Source organism: Ranitomeya imitator, chromosome 4 (assembly GCF_032444005.1).
Source record: "Ranitomeya imitator isolate aRanImi1 chromosome 4, aRanImi1.pri, whole genome shotgun sequence".
In the NCBI taxonomy this organism is placed as follows: Eukaryota; Metazoa; Chordata; class Amphibia; order Anura; family Dendrobatidae; genus Ranitomeya; species Ranitomeya imitator.
In genome coordinates this window covers 177,643,711-177,660,893 of record NC_091285.1, presented here as the reverse complement: position 1 = coordinate 177,660,893, position 17,183 = coordinate 177,643,711, and positions in this window count along the sequence as shown.

Genomic DNA, 17,183 nt, shown 5'->3' with positions numbered 1-17,183 from the left:
CAGTGGCACATAGTGGCTCTGCAACGTAGAAACTGTCCCATAGCTGTGGCACATAGTGGCTCTGCAACGTTCAAACTGTCCCATAGCAGTGGCACATAGTGGCTCTGCAACGTTCAAACTGTCCCATAGCAGTGGCACATAGTGGCTCTGCAACGTAGAAACTGTCCCATAGCTGTGGCACATAGTGGCTCTGCAACGTTCAAACTGTCCCATAGCAGTGGCACATAGTGGCTCTGCAACGTAGAAACTGTCCCATAGCTGTGGCACATAGTGGCTCTGCAACGTTCAAACTGTCCCATAGCTGTGGCACATAGTGGCTCTGCAACGTTCATACTGTCCCATAGCTGTGGCACATAGTGGCTCTGCAACATTCAAACTGTCCCATAGCTGTCCAACATACTTTTGGGTACCTGAGTACTAACCTCTGCTAATCTCCTGGCGAAGCTCCTGCAGGCGCTCTGGGCTTTTCGACTTGAGATCGCCCCATTTTTTAACAATCTGGGCCTTGGTCCGAGTTATCCCAAACCGCTTCCTGAGGCCCTCAGACACCACACGGACAACTTCCTCCTTGTGCTGGTTGCGGTGCAGCACCATCCCTGTGGTTTCATACTGCATCCTATCCATTGTTCCAATAAGGAACTTGAGCTCTGGGATGCCCATAGGTGGACCACGGCGACTGGCAGCCATTATCACGATGTCAGGGGACAAAAACAAGCTAGGGCAGGCACGCAGGAACGCTGTAACGTCATCACGCCGTCATAGACCACGAGCGTACTTAACGTGCCGCTCCGGCGTTATATAACGATACTTCGAACGGCATTTACTATGTGCGTTCCTTTCTTAACGCTCAGTCGTCACAAATGTGACGCTGTTCATAAACGGCAACGCTATTGCGATGCCAATGGCGCGGCAGGACGGCGGAGCGCAGCTCCTCCTCTGGGCGTTGCTCTTCAGGGTCATTCCATCTAAAATGGCGGCGAGAATGCGTTCTGCTCCTCTGGGGCAGCCAGAACTCCTTTTTTTTATTTCCCAGATGGATGCCATGGATTACGAGGGTCTGGAGAGCCGCCCTGCCCACCCACACATCCACAAGCGAGAAGTGCTTGGACAAATAACAAGAATGATGGAAAGGAGGTTTGGTGTCTGCCGCAGTCAGCTTCAGCTGCGTAAAAAATGGGCTGACCTCCGCTATAAAACGCCACAAATGTTTGCGGAGTTGCGTGCGGAGGCAAGGCGAGGCAAGTACTAGTACTAGCTTTGCTCTGCAGCACTCAACATTTGTGTGTAAACATTGTGATTCTTTACTTTAGGTGTAGAGAGACAGCGGCGGCAAGTCAGACACACCATTGCCACCAGTACCCCATCTTCAGGCACCAGTGGGAGCCCACAGTCCGGGACATCACGTAAGTTCACAATCATTTATTGCATTTTTTTTAACATCACACGGGACATAACAGGGTACCTGAAATATTTGAAGACATTACAGACGCAGTAATGACCCAGCGGCCTACCACACCTCCACCATCTGTTGCGACCATGCACCCTCGCACCCCTGTGAAGTGTGATATAAATTTTATGTTTCAGTATATTGTTAGCTTTGATCTGCAGCACTCTACATGTGTTTTTAAAGATTGCGTTTGTAAACTTTCTGTGTAGAGAGACAGCGGCAGCAACAGGTACCTGCCATTGCCAGCAGCACCACAGCATCCAGCACCAGCGGGAGCCCACAGTCCGTGACGTCACGTAAGTTAACAATCATAGATTACAATTTTTCAACTGCATACGGGACATAAGAGGGTAGCGGAAATATTTGAATACATTACAGACGCAGTAATGACCCAGCGGCCTACCACGCCACCACCAGAGAGCAGACGGCCTCGCACCCCTACACCACCCTCAACACCTCCCTTTCGACACTCCTCTTCCTCCCCCGGGTCGGCGGCATTCTCCCCAGAAGCTAACATACGTAAGTGACCAAAACTGCGAGCGCTTCCCAACGGCGTGTTCCATAGTTAACCAGATCTGTTATTATTTGCTTTTAGGTGCTGCAGCAGTGGCCAGATCGCTGGGATGGGACATTAGCAGCTCTGGTTCTGGCAATGAGGAACCGGCGTCCCTTCTCCGTAAGTATCAAGATAATGCGAGTGGTTTTCTGCTGGATGTCACCATAGACAACCAAAACTGTAAAATATATTAAAATTTACATCGCCCTGTGGTGCCAGACCAAATAGAAATTTACAACACAGAAAATTCGGTCCTGCCCCAGAGGTCGAGATGTATTTTCAGAGGAATCAACGTTGGTTCTCCAACCTCTTCTATCCACAGAAACGGCCACCGTAAGAGAGCTCCTGGCGAGACAATTGCGACTGGAGCGGACAGCAGCGCTCCTGCAGCAGACAGCAGCGCTCCTCCAGAGTCAAGTGGAGCAGCAGGGCGTGACGCTGCGACACCTCTTGGGCAGGAGATAAAAATTTTTTTGGTGGGGGGGTTATGTTATATTTTGTTGTAAAATAATTTAAAACCAAGAAGTGTTACAAAAAAAAAAAAAAATCTTCGCATTCTTTCTTTAATGTTTACCAAGCTATAAGGGTTAACAGCAACATTGTATAGGCATCACATTTAAAGTTATTTAGCGAGGTTTATATGACAGCAAAGCAAAAAAACAAATTTTTATGTTATACGGCGCGATCCTGCCACGGTACAGCTCCAGAACCATTAAAGTACTGACAGTATTTTTCGCGACAGTCCCTTGCATCGTCTGCCTGTCTGCCAGATCCAAGAGCTTGAAGAGCTGTAAAATTTTCAGGTTGTGTACGCCATTCCCCGGGCACAATATCTCCGGTTCGTGCGTCCACTGCATCAATAAACGAAGGAGGAGAATAGGAGTTCGTATCATGACGTCTCAGGAAATTATGGAGCACACAGCATGCCAAAACCACAATGTCTATAGACGGCAGCTTCAAGTTGATAGCTGTGTGGAACACTCTAAACCGATTTGCCATTATCCCAAAGGCATTTTCAACCACACGACGGGCCCTCGACAACCGGTAATTAAAGATTCTGCGCTCCGGTGTGAGTGTTCTCTGTGCAAATGGCTTCAGCAAATGTGGATGAAGAGGGAAAGCTTCATCAGCGATGAAGACAAAATTTAGGTTTGCTTTTGTGTCTTCATTTAGTGGCAACAGCAGTTCATTGTTCCTCAAGCTTTCCCCAAATGAAGTGTGTTCAAAAACACCACCGTCGGAGACTCGACCATTCATGCCAACATCCACATCGACAAACTCATAGTTTGCATTGACAAGGGCCATGAGGATCACACTGAAATATCCTTTGTAGTTGAAAAAAAATGATCCAGAGTTGGCTGGTTGCGTGATGCGCACATGCTTTCCATCTAATGCACCACCGCAGTTTGGAAACTGCCACAGCTCATCAAAATCGGAACCAATCCTCTTCCAGTCATCCGCCGTCTTGGGAAACTGCAAGATGAGAAGGAAACATGTACAAATTTGGTCAAATATATTATGCACATACACTCTCATGTGGACATCCTACAGCGATTGAGGCGCAGTATGGATTAGTATAACAAAGTCAACAACACAGAGTATGCAGGCAGCCATTTTTTTTACAGATGGCTTCGGTCACTCAGAGGGGGTGCTAAACAATATATCTAAATAATAGAATCAATAAAATTACGTTGGGAGCAGCAAATAAAAAAGGGTGGCGCAGGGTTGGAGCAGCACATATCAGAATGGAGACGCAAAATGGTAGCAGCACATGTCAGAATGGAGGCGCAGGATCACAGCAGCACATGTCTGAATGGGGGCGCAGGATGGGAGCAGCACATGATAGGATGTAGAACATATACCTATAGAAATGCTCGCCATCAGGGCGTAGAACTGGTTCAATAGCTAGTATAATATATCGACATAACACAGCAGCCAAAAAAAAATAGTAGTACCTCCATATAATGCCTTAAGCTCTGCACAATGGCCTCGCATGTCTCCGGAATCACAACGCTCAGGAAAGGTCTGGAAACAGCTGCGGAAAACTGCAAATCCTGAAGAGACCTTCCTGTTGCCAGGAAGCGCAGTGTCACCGCCAACCTTTCCTCCACGGGCACGGCTGCACGCATCGGCGTATCACACCTTTGTATGAGTGGCGTAACAGCAGACAGTATTATTTTGAAGGATTCCTCGGACATCCGAAGGTAGTTTCGGAAATCTTGAGGGTTATTGTCACGTAACTCTCTTATGAGACCCATGTGTGACAATGTGGATCTTTTCTGCAGCCAGCTCCGGGTCCACATGCGACGTTTTCGTTTAGGACGTCTCTCCTCTTGGAGACGTGCTGCCTCAAACACCAGGGCAGCAGCAACAACAGAACTCTCATCGGAAGTGAGCATAGTTCCTAAAAAGAAAACAAACGTACAATAAATACACGTGCTTACAAAACAATGTTCTGACCATTGATCTAATAACTATATATGTTACTACTGGTATTAAATGGGGCAGTCAACCATCTCGATCTGTAAAAGGATTAATTAATTGGGCCACGCAACAGCTGTGTACCTGAGGTTCTCAGGCCTACCCTACTCAAAGGAACAATCAACCACACTCCAGCGTTTATCCCCGTTGAAGCGCAACATATGCTACGCTGTAGCGTTATACATACCTTTTGCGGTAAAAGTGTAGTAGTTAAAAGTCCAGGGAATCCAGCGAATTTAGGAGTTCTGTTCACAGCACGTGCTACAGAGAGAAATGAATAGCGCGCTCGAGAGCTCCGGTTTTATCCGCTGGGAACAATAGTCCTTTGTCGAATGAGCGCACAGTATTGTACCGCCCAATCAGCACACGGGAGGTGGAGAATTCAGCGCTCCTACGTAGCCAGCTCCTCCGCCCTTTACATCGTATACAATATCGTGCACACCTTTGTCACACCATGCGATCATGCCGCCACAGCGGGACACTAGACGACGAAAGAAAGTTTCAAACGATGTGCTACGACGTACGATTCACAGCGGGGTCCCTGATCGCAGGAGCGTGTCACACGCTGCGATATCGTACCTATATCGCTCGAACGTCACAAATCGTGCCGTCGTAGCGATCTAAATTGCACTGTGTGACGGTACCATTACACACAATTCAAGGGGATAGTAAGCTGCCATTACAGCCCCCATTCTTCACAAGAGTAATTAAAATATCCATAGGAGCCTAGTATGGGCCAGCTTTGTTCCAAGCCACTGTTAGGGTATGGGCAGATGACCGTAATTTTTCTCACCTGAGTGAATAAGGTCGATTATGCAAATGACATTCTAATCAAACTCTGAAAAGAGGTTGATCAGAGTGTGGTCACTGTGTGCTCCAATTCTCTCAGATGAAGGGAAGATGAAGAAAAACAATTATCAGTGTTCTCCATTCTGTCAGTGCACAGAAACATCCAATGTTTTCCACAGACTCATGGACTTGCAAGGCTGAGTGTGATTTCAATATCATATTAAACTCAGGCAGGCAGCAATTTTCTTCCTCTAACAGGCTTTGCCCTAGGAAAATATTGGACATGTGTACAGCCCCAGAGAATACCATTGGATTGAGTGCGGTCCGATGTTTTGTTGGATCACTCTCGGTCCAAAAATACTCTTGTCTGCACCTGCCCTTAGAAGTACCAACATTGTTTGAAAAAAACAAAGTACTTTGCAGGTTGCATTCTATGTCCCTGTCCTGACTGTAGTTTAGATACTGCATTAATATTGGCTTTTGCAGTGCCAGTGATAGCAAAAAGCTCCATGAAATAACTAACATTAAACAATTGTCAGCAACTACGTATTATCGCATGCAACTTAATAAAACTATTTTTGGTGAAACAGATTTTCTAAAGTCTGCATTTCTTATGCCTATCTGTTAATCATTCAGCACGTGACCAAATGTTAGGTTTAAACAAAAAAGCATGAATTTTCTGCTTTTGTCCAGCATAACAGGATTAATGTCAGATCAGATAAAATTCATCACACTCAGAGGTTACATAAAACATTTATAACACTGCAAGTTTATTTTATGCTTCACTAAGTGACTTGTGGATAACAGTCATTTAACTCAACTTAAAAGGGTTGCCCAATGAAAAGAAAAGATCACCTATCACTTATTGATCGGTTGGAGCCTTAATATGCAAAATGGGGACATTTTATCCTTATTAGAATGGAATAGGAGTGCACATGCTTAATGTATTCCCTATTGGGCTGCTGACTGTTGCACTCAGCATTTTCTGACAGCTCCATAGAAAATGAATGGAACTGCGGTCAGGCATTTGACCTGCCACAGTACATTGTAACAGAGATAAAAGTGTCCCGTCAGGAAATAAAATCCTTGTTCTGCAAAGTCTGTGCAGGTTCCAGCAGTTAAGACCTCACCGATCAGCAAGTTTTAATCCGACAACACCTTTAATGTTTTTAAAACTAAAGTAGTCAAACTTGATTGGCTTAAATAATATTTGGCCTGCTGCACCACTGCGAGGCTCCTATCATCTTATACAACCTCACCCAGGCACTCTCTACTACACCTTTTTGTAATGGCTGTCAGTGAATGCATCCCATTACTTTGGAAAAGAAATACCTGCCTCCCCTTCTCATTGAGGCTAGCAAAGATAAGAGATTGTGAGATTATGCTTATAGAAGGCCTTACTTCCTCTGTTGAGACTACATAGTACTTGGATATGGTACAAAATACTTTGTGAGTTGCTTCATAGGGATCAGCAAATTTAGGTCGCTGACTTCATCTATATGCTACAGTACTAATGATTTCCCCTTTGCTTTCCCTTTTTTTCTTCTCACTACCTGATTAGTTCTCTGTTTCTTACCTTAACAATAATTTTTATTTTATTTATATAGCACCGACATATTCCGCAGCACTTTACAATTAATCGGGGACATGTACAGACAATAAATTTAATACAAGTTGAGACAAATTAATCAGTGACATTAGGAGTGAGGTCCCTGCTCGCAAGCTTACAATCTACAAGGAAATGGGGGAGACAAAATAGGTGAAAAGTGCTTGTTATTTCAGGTCTGGCAATTATAATAAATAGGGATTTTCATATAAAGCTGCATGATCCGGTCATCAGCCCGTGTGTTTAAGTGCAATAGTCAAGTATCAAGTGCAGATATCATGTGCATGGAGGGTGTGGAGACAGATGAATAGTAGGGTGCAGATTCAGAATAATATTTGGAAGGAGGGAACAGGGCAAAGTTACTTTACTGAGTAGTTGATGTGGTAGGCTTGTTTGAAGAAATGGGTTTTCAAAGCGCGCTTGAATAGGTCGAGGCTAGGTATCAGTCTGATCGTCTGGGGAAGGGAAGTGCATTCCAGAGAGCTGGTGCAGCACGAGAGAAGTCTTGGAGATGGAGGTGCGAGGTTTAGATTACGCGGGATGTTAGTCTTAGGTCATTTGTAGAATGGAGGGCACATGTAGGCCGACATACAGAGCTTTGTGGATGAAAGAGAAGAGTTTATACTGGACCCTGTAGCGAATGGGTAGCCAGTGTAATGACTGGCACAAGATGGAGGCATCGGTGAAGCGGCTGGACAGAAATATGACCCTGGGTGCCGCATTCAAGATGGATTGGAGAGGAGAAAGTTTGGTAAGAGGGAGACCGATCAGAAGAGAGTTGCAGTAGTCCAGACGAGAATGAATAAGATCGACAGTAAGAGTCTTAGCAGTTTCAAAGGTGAGTAAAAGGTCGGATTCTGGAGATGTTTTTGAGATGCAGGTGACAAGATTAAGTGAGTGATCAGCTATAGGGAGTAAAGGAAAGTTTGGTGTCGAATATGACAACAAGACAGCGGGCATGCTGCTTGGGAGTTATGGTTGAACCCTCCAGGATAATTTCGATGTTAGGTAGAGTGAGGTTAGCAGAGGGGAGAAACACAAGAAGTTCAGTTTTGTAGAGATTTAGTATCAGATAGAAGGAGGACATGATGTTAGAGACAGCAGACAGGCAATCCTTGGTATTTTGAATTAGGGTAGGGGTGATGTCAGGGGAAGAAGTGTATAATTTGGTGTCATCAGCATAGAGATGATACTGGAACAGGAATCTGCTGATTGTTTGTTCAATAGGAGCAGTGTATAGAGAGAAGAGGAGGGGGCCTAGGACTGAGCCCTGCGGAACCACGATAGTAAGGGGACAAGGAGAGGAAGGGGAGCCAGCAAAAGAAACAGTGAAGGAGCAGGTACCAGGAAAAGATCGGTCACCGGAGCGCTGAATGAGACTCAAACAACATGTATAGTTTAACCACAACACGTTTCGATTCCCACCTGAAGAAGACGGTGTTCCCCATCGAAACGCATTGTGGTTAAACTATACATGTTGTTTGAGTCTCATTCAGCGCTCTTGGGACTGATCTTTTCCAGGTACCTGCTCCTGTCCTCCCTCGGATGTATTCGGCTGGAGCTGCGGTGGTGCTTGACAACCCCCCTTCTCTTTCCCTACCTGGGCTGTTTTCTTAACACTCCCTCGTGACCGCCTTCACTGACCCTGACAGAGAAGGAGCAGTCGGAAAGATAGGAGGAGAACCAGGAGAGGGCTGGGTCCTTGAGGCCTATAGAGCAGAGCATAGTGAAGAGGAGCTGATGATCCACAGTGTCAAATACGGCAGAGAGATCCAGGAGAATCAGCAGGGAGCAATGACCTTTGGATTTGGCTGTTATTAGATCACTAGATTGTGGCCCGATTCTAACGCATCGGGTAATCTAGAATATGCATGTCCCCGTAGCATATGGCCAATGATGATTCCAGAATTCGAGGCAGACTGTGCCCGTCGCTGATTGGTCGAGGCAACCTTTATGACATCATCGTTGCCATGGCAACCATTATGACATCATCGTCGCTGTGCCCGTTGCTGATTGGTCGAGGCCTGGCGGCCTCGACCAATCAGACGCGGGATGTCTACGTCCTTTATGACATCATCGTCGCTGTGCCCGTCGCTGATTGGTCGAGGCCTGGCAGCCTCGACCAATCAGAGAGCTGGGATTTCCAGGACAGACAGACAGACAGACGGAAAAACCCTTAGACAATTATATATATAGATTAGAGTAGTGACAACTGGTGAGAGAGGCTGCAGGAGATGTGAAGTAATGGGGTCACTGTTGCAGGTTGTAGGCCAAGCAGAAGCGAGGAGCTTGGAAACTTCTTCTGAAACAGGCTCAAAGATGTCTAGTGAGCTTGAGGTGCGGCAGGGAAGGGGATACAGGCACTGAGGCGATTGGGCTGAGATATCCTGATGGATGTAGTTGATTCTTTTCTAGGAAATAAGTGGCCAGATCCTCACCGCTGAGGTTGGTGATGGGGGCCTGTAGTTTAGATTTCAGGAGGGAGTTTAAGGTTTCAGAAAGTCATTTTGGGTTGTTAGATAGTGAGGTGATGAGGGTGGTGAAGTAGGATTGTTTGGCCAGATGAAGGGCAGAGTTATAGGTTTTGAGCATAAACTTATAGTGGATGAAGTTTTCTGCTAAGAGAGATTTTCTCCACTGCCGCTCTGTACATCTTGAGCAGTGCTGAAGAAAGCGTGTTTGCATTGTGTGCCAGGGCTGCCGTTGTCTGTGTCGGGTCTTTCTAGGTGTAGAAGGTGCTGCTTCATCTAGGGCATTCTTCAGTGTATTATTGAAGAGTGACAATGCTAAGTCTGGACAGGAGAGGGAGGAGAGGGGGGCTAAAGATGTGTGGAGGTTGCCCATAAGCTGCTGGGTATTAATGATACGTGTATTCCGTGTGGTAAGTGGTTTGTGTACCGGTTGAGGAGACAATTCTTGACAGAGAAGGAAAGAAGGTTGTGGTCTGAGAGCGGGAGAGGGGAGTTAGTAAAGTCGTGCAGCGAGCCGGGATGGTAGAAAATCAGGTCCAGAGTATTCCGTCCTCATGCGTAGGAGAATTAGTAAATGGTGAGAGCCCGAATGAAGAAGTTAGAGAAAGAAGATGAGAGGCCGATTGGGAGATGGAATCATTGATCGAGATGTTAAAGTCTCCCATGATGAGGGTGGGAATGTCACAGGATAGAAAGTGAATAAGCCAGGTGGCAAAGTGGTCTAGAAACTGGCAGGAGGAGCCTGGAGGGTGATAAACAACCACCACTTGCAAGGAGAAGGGCTTAATGAGTCTGAGGGCGCGGACTTCAAAGGAAGGAAATGTAAGTGAGGGAACCGGGGGGGATGACCTGGAAAGCACATTGTGATGAAAGGAGCAAACCAACACCTCCACCCTGTCTGTTCTCAGGTCTGGCGGTATGTGAAGTAGGACATACTCAGGATCACAGGTACTGTTCTGACAGGACGACTAGTTTAGACAGGATGGGTTCATGATCACAGGTACTGGTTCAGACAGGATAACTGGTTTAGAGAAGATGGGTTTAGTATCACAGGTACTGGTTCTGACAGGATTGATTAAGGTTCAAGTGGATTCAGGTTCAGGCACAGACAGGACAGATTCAGGAACAGGGATCTAACAACTAAGTAGCAAGGGTAAGACTAACTAAACACTAGAATTGCTCAGGCAGCTCCCAACAGGGGAGGGTGCCTTAAATACATGATGTTTCTCAGCAATAGGCTGAGGACACTTTTGGAGTGCGTGCTGCCTCTTTAAGAAGCGGGGAGCAGGTGAATATTGCCCAGGGACCTGCATGGCGTAGGCCGCTCTGGAAGATGGAATCTGATATGGGAGCTTGGACAGGGAGAACAACATAGTGGTGAGCATGTCAGCTTCCCTTCTACAGGTAGGGGTAAGAATCATACAAGAATTCCAGAGCTACAAAAGCTCAAAATGGTCTGAGGAGACCATCAATGCTAGCAATGCATCTGCTACTTTCTTACTATACTGCATCCTTAGGAATTTTATCTCCAGGATAACTGCCCCTGTTTACCCCTCCTCATGCCAGTATAACACTTGATAATGAGCATTATTGAGAACATTCTTCACAATGTTGATAGGCTGAGAGAGGCTGGTTAGCAACAGCTCACAATTGTCCTCCAAATGTCCATTTTAACTGACATGTCCTGGAATGCCAGGATGCTGCCAGCTTGTAGGCTGTTTGCCTACAGAAGCCTGTGCACTACAGGATAAAGTAGTGGGGCAAAAACATATGATTCACTGCTCTGTCAAAATATCCAACTGTATCAGCATCATGTTAGTGATAACACCCAAAGTGGTCTGACGAGATCATTAGCCTCTGCTACTTTCTTACTATACTGTGCCCATAGGAGTTTTGTGCCCAGGATAACAGCCTCTGTCCACTGCAGTAGACAGTATTTTTGTGTCTTCTCAGACAGAAGACAAAATTGATACACAGTATGTGACTGTGGAGAAGTTTGTGCTGCGTGAGGTAGCCAAAAATCGTAAGTAAGCATCGTACAACGCGCAGTTATGGCTGTTACTGGGAATAGCGGTGATGTAAATCTGTCACTTGCGCAGGCGCAGTTCGTGGCCGTAAGGCTTTTACTGTGGCTGCACAAGTAAAACATAGACGTCACCGCTATTCCCCACGCAGGCGCAGTAACAGCCGCGTCATGCACGGGTAGGGCGTGCAGTTGGGGCTGTTACTGCATATGCGCGGGAATAGCGGAGACGTATATGTCAATATATGTCATATATTCAAGAACAAAGATTTCAACAGCATGTTATCCTAAGTCAATGTGGTTGGGCTTTGAATCACTCTAGGGCCCGTTTCGTCTGCAAAGTAACAAAGAAGTTTGCAATGATGGTTCAAAAATAGTTCACTTCCAGAGAAGACATGGTTTAAAGTTAACAAGAGAGAACTGTGTTTTCTTGTTTTCCAGGAACACAGTTAAAAAATAATCTTGCAAAATCCAGTGAATCCAGTGCCACATGGAAGAAAAAAAAACCAAAATGTTAGCTGAGTTCTTTCAAGGAGAAGAGCATAGAGAAAACATCAACAAGAAGTTATTACAGTAAAAACAAATGTCATATGCAACAATACTTGGTCACTGGTCACAATACCAATATACTGCATGATGCAACAGGATCCCAAAATAAAAGATAGAGCTAGCACAGATGCAAAACCGAGAATTGCAAGACAATAAGGACCCATGACGTAGCCAAAATATTAATTAATATTCCATATACACTGATGAGGAAAAGGGTAACAATGTTTTGAATTTATGACTTTCAGGCTCCCTATCTCAAAATCCACTACAGCTTTGAATGAGAGATTACCAAAATTTTATAAACAATCAGCTATCTCATGCATAAATTTGATTAGCAACTACTTAGCATAAGATTAGTTATGCAGATTCTTGTTGCTTCACTGAATTGTTACTGTATTGCTAATAAAAATCTAAATTTTAATTTTTGTTATTGTGTTAATATTTTGTAAATCCACCTTTGGCTTTAAACACAGCTTGAATACTTCTGGGCATGCACTCGATCAGATTCAAGCATGTCTCAAAAGAAATCTGATACCAAGTCTCTTCTACACGTTCCCAAAGTTCAATATAAAGGTCATCAAGCACAGTATAGCACTGGGGCCGGGAGTAGACAAATATCACTCCCCCATCGTAAGCATCAAAAGAGAATAGCCACTGGGAAGGCAAGAACCAAATGAAGTCAAGGTGGCATGCGTGCGCACCAGCAGCGGCCATATTGTTGGAGATGAAGGGAGCGGCCATTAAACTGAAGGTAAAAGAAGATACCTTCCTGCTTCGCAGAAGAAAGTGATAAAAAAGAAGAAAGAAAAGGGTAAAGGCAAAGATATGATTAAGACACAGAAGATATATCTATTTTAAAAAGGTAAGACCCCCAAAAAAAGAGAGGACAGTAACTCTAATCTGAAAATGCATCAAAATCCCAAGCAACTTTTTTTCAGCAAATTGGAACATATTTTGTTCTGTGCCAAAGAGTCTGGTATTGTCCCGTGGAAGGTCCTGGATGGACTATTGCCCAAGTTTCCAAAAACTGCCACTTTTTACCTTTTACCGAAAATGCACAAGGACACCATTAATCCCCCTAGCCGACCGATTGTCTCTGGCTTAGGAGAGTTGAGTAACAATGTGTGTAAATTTATTGATCACTACCTAAAGCCATTGGTTGAGACGCTCCCCTCCTATGTCAGAGACACTGCTGATATATTGACCAAGGTCAACGGGCTGTTTCTCAAGGAGGGCATGCTATTCGCTACCATTGACATCGAGTCCCTGTATACCTCCATTAGGCATGCAAATGGAATCAGGGCGGCCCGCTTCTTCATTGAGATGGCCAACTGGGATGGCCATCTTACGGATTTCATTTTGGATTTGTTAGAATTTGTGTTGACTCACAATTATTTTGTTTTCAAAGATAGGTTTTATTTACAAATCCAGGGGACTGCCATGGGCGCGGCGTGTGCTCCGTCCTATGCAAACGTTTCCTTGGATTTTGGGAGAGGTGGGTCTTCCATGGTGACGGAGCACACGTTGCGGACTCAGTGATAGGCTGGTTTCGTTATATCGATGACGTGTTGTTAATTTGGAATGGTGAAGATGCCAGCCTATCTACATTCATGCGGCAACTTAATGATAATCCCTTTAATTTGAAATTCACTTACAATTGGCACAGCAGTAAAATTGATTTTCTTGACATTAGTTTGTGTGTTGCGGAGGACGGAGCTATAGAGACTGAGCGCATGCTCTGTGACATCACTGGACGGAATTCCGCCCACATGCGCGCACCGCTTGTGATGGCCATGGGGAAGGTGACACCTGGAGTCTGGGACGCGCACTGCAATCATCGGCGTTCTCCAGTTTGGCCCTATTTAAACTAGAGAGCAGTTGGTATACATCACCTTTGAAAAAGCTGGACTGCGAAACGCGCGTCAGGGGCATCTGGGAAGCAGTGGGAGTCACCCTTACTTATGGGTAATCATGTGGATACAATTGCAGTTGTTCTGGGCTCATGATAGGTATGCTACCTTCACATGTAGTTACGTTGCTCTGACAGGGTTTTTTTGCCATTGAACTCTGCGTAGATCACAATCATGCTTAAACCCTGATGGGACATACTGTACTATATCTCCCACTCCTTCCCTATTTATCTCCAGGTTTCCTCTTGTACCTCTTGTTTTTGGGTCTGCACTGTAATTTGTATTTTGATTTCTATACATGATGTGTTTCAATAAAATAACTTTTTTATCATGATTAGTGTGACATTATTCATGCACCAATTTTTTGTGCTCAAGATCCCAAAGTTGGTGCATACTGATCGACTCACTTAGGTACAGTACAGACCAAAAATTTGGACACAGCTTCTCATTTAAAGATTTTTCTGTATTTTCATTACTATGAAAATTGTAAATTCACACTGAAGGCATCAAAACTATGAATTAGCACATGTGGAATTATATACTTAACAAAAAAGTGCGAAACAACTGAAAATATGTCTTATATTCTAGGTTCTTCAAAGTAGCCACCTTTTGCTTTGATGACTGCTTTGCGCACTCTTGGCATTCTCTTGATGAGCTTCAAGAAGTAGTCACCGGGAACGGTCTTACAACAATCTTGAAGGAGTTCCCAGAGATGCTTAGCACTTGTTGGCTCTTTTGCCTTCACTCTGCGGTCCAGCACACCCCAAACTATCTCGATTGGGTTCAGGTCTGGTGACTGTGGAGGCCAGGTCATCTGGCGTAGCACCCCATCACTCTCCTTCTTGGTCAAATAGCCCTTACACCGCCTGGAGGTGTGTTTGGGGTCATTGTCCTGTTGAAAAATAAATGACTGTCCAAATAAACCAAAACCGGACGGAATAGCATGCTGCTGCAAGATGCTATGATAGCCATGCTGGTTCAGTATGCCTTCAATTTTGAATAAATCCCCAACAGTGTCAACAGCAAAGCACCCTCACACCATTACACCTCCTCCTCCATGCTTCACGGTGGAACCAGGCATGTTGAGTCCATCCGTTCACCTTTTCTGCGTCGCAAAAAGACACGGTGGTTGGAACCAAAGATCTCAAATTTGGACTCATCAGACCAAAGCAAAGATTTCCACTGTTCTAATGTCCATTCCTTGTGTTCTTTAGCCCAAACAAGTCTCTTCTGCTTGTTGCCTGTCCTTAGCAGTGGTTTCCTAGCAGCTATTTTATCATGAAGGCCTGCTGCACAAAGTCTCCTCTTTACAGTTGTAGAGATGTGTCTGCTGCTAGAACTCTGTGTGGCATTGACCTGGTCTTTAATCTGAGCTGTTGTTAACCTGCGATTTCTGAGGCTGGTGACTTGGATAAACTTATCCTCAGAAGCAGAGGTAACTCTTGGTCTTCCCTTCCTGGGGCGGTCCTCATGTGAGCCAATTTCTTTGGAGCGCTTGATGGTTTTTGCAACTGCACTTGGAGACAATTTCAAAGTTTTCCCAATTTTTTGGACTGACTGACCTTCATTTCTTAAAGTAATGATGGCCACTCGTTTTTCTTTACTTAGCTGCTTTTGTCTTGCCATAATACAAATTCTATCAGTCTATTCAGTAGGACTATCAGCTGGGTATCCACCACACTTTTGCTCAACACAACTGATGGTCACAACCCCATTTATAAGGCAAGAAATCCCACTTATTAAACCTGACAGGGCACACCTGTGAAGTGAAAAGCATTCCCGGTGACTACTTCTTGAAGCTCATCAAGAGCATTCCAAGAGTGTGCAATGCAGTCATCACAGCAAAAGGTGGCTATTTTGAAGAACCTAGAATATAAGACATATTTTCAGTTGTTTCACACTTTTTTGTTAAATATTTTATTCCACATGGGTTAATTCATAGTTTTGATGCCTGTGCTGCCACGCAGTGGCAGATTCGAATGTATTTACATTATTATTTTGTCTGGTTTTTCCTAGTTGTTCTGTAAATGCATTCGGGTTGTATTGTATTCTTATTTGTTATGATTTATTGCCACCCAGTGGTCATCTTGGTGTTCAGCATGTATATGTGTATATGTTAATTACCTGGGTGGAGACTTTGCCTTTCCGGTTAGTTCCAGTGCCTCTTCCTGTCTGTGTTTTTTTCTGTTATTGGAACATCGTGGGAAGACATACTTTCTGACCTGGCAAAGGAATTGTCTTTTTACCTAGTGGACCGTGATTTGCTTCAAGGCAAAATAAACTGCCAAGTAATCTACTCTCTGACTCTTTGTCTTGTGGATACGGATGTACTAGAAGAATTCAGGTACGACTCGAGTAATATCTGCATGCAGTTTCCCACACATGGCAACGTTCTCATGAGGCTGAGCATAGGACAGTCCATACGTGAGGGACGCGTGACAGAATAGTAAAAAGACAATACAGTATATTCAGGAAGAAAGCTTTGTGTGAAGATTTCTCAGCACTGCATTGTGTGTGTCCCATAAGCTGCCTGAAGCCTCAGCAGCCCAGCGCAAATCAGAGACTGTAATGTGTAATGTGACACCTGCCTGTGTGTGTGCCTCACCTAGCAGCCGCATGGTGCTCACAACTGTTCAAGATACAATCCGAACCCATCTGCCCTCTATTAAGTGATAATCCTATCCGATTTGTCGTACAATCTGCTTATCTATGAGTGACTGTGACTCATCATCCTCCATTTGTGAGAGCACGTGTTGAAATCCCAGCTTGCTGCCATTTACAGTCCGCGCCATCCGCCACGCGCTCAAAGAGATCTTGATTAATCATAGACTGTATTCCTTTCTTGCATCATCTAAAGCCTGCTTTCTGCCTCAAAAAAAAAAAAAAAAAAGAGATTTAAAGTGACAGGACATCTTTATTGCAAAGTGAAGTAAAATGTCTGATATAAGCTCGCCTGCTGATGCAGTGACAGTGATGGACATTCCTGTGTGCACAGAAGTCACAGAGAGTGCAGATGCAGCCACAAAACCAAAAAGGGCACTCCACCCATCCACAAAGGCAGTGGAAAGTTACATATACACAAAAGGTGAATATGAAAGCAACTTATGTGAACTATGGGAAAGAGTCTCCCAATGCATCTCAGCTTTCCCTCACGGTGATGATACAGCAGAATTAACAGCGTTCATTAACCGTTTATCTGCCAAGCAGGAATCCTATGAGAGGCTTCTTACCAAGTATATCACCTTTCTGAAAAGTAGTAATGTTCCAGATGCCTCACTAACCCTTGCCCAAATAGAAGAACTGAGCCAGCAGAGGCAGGGGTCAGTTGAAAACACCAAGGTTAAAGCAGAC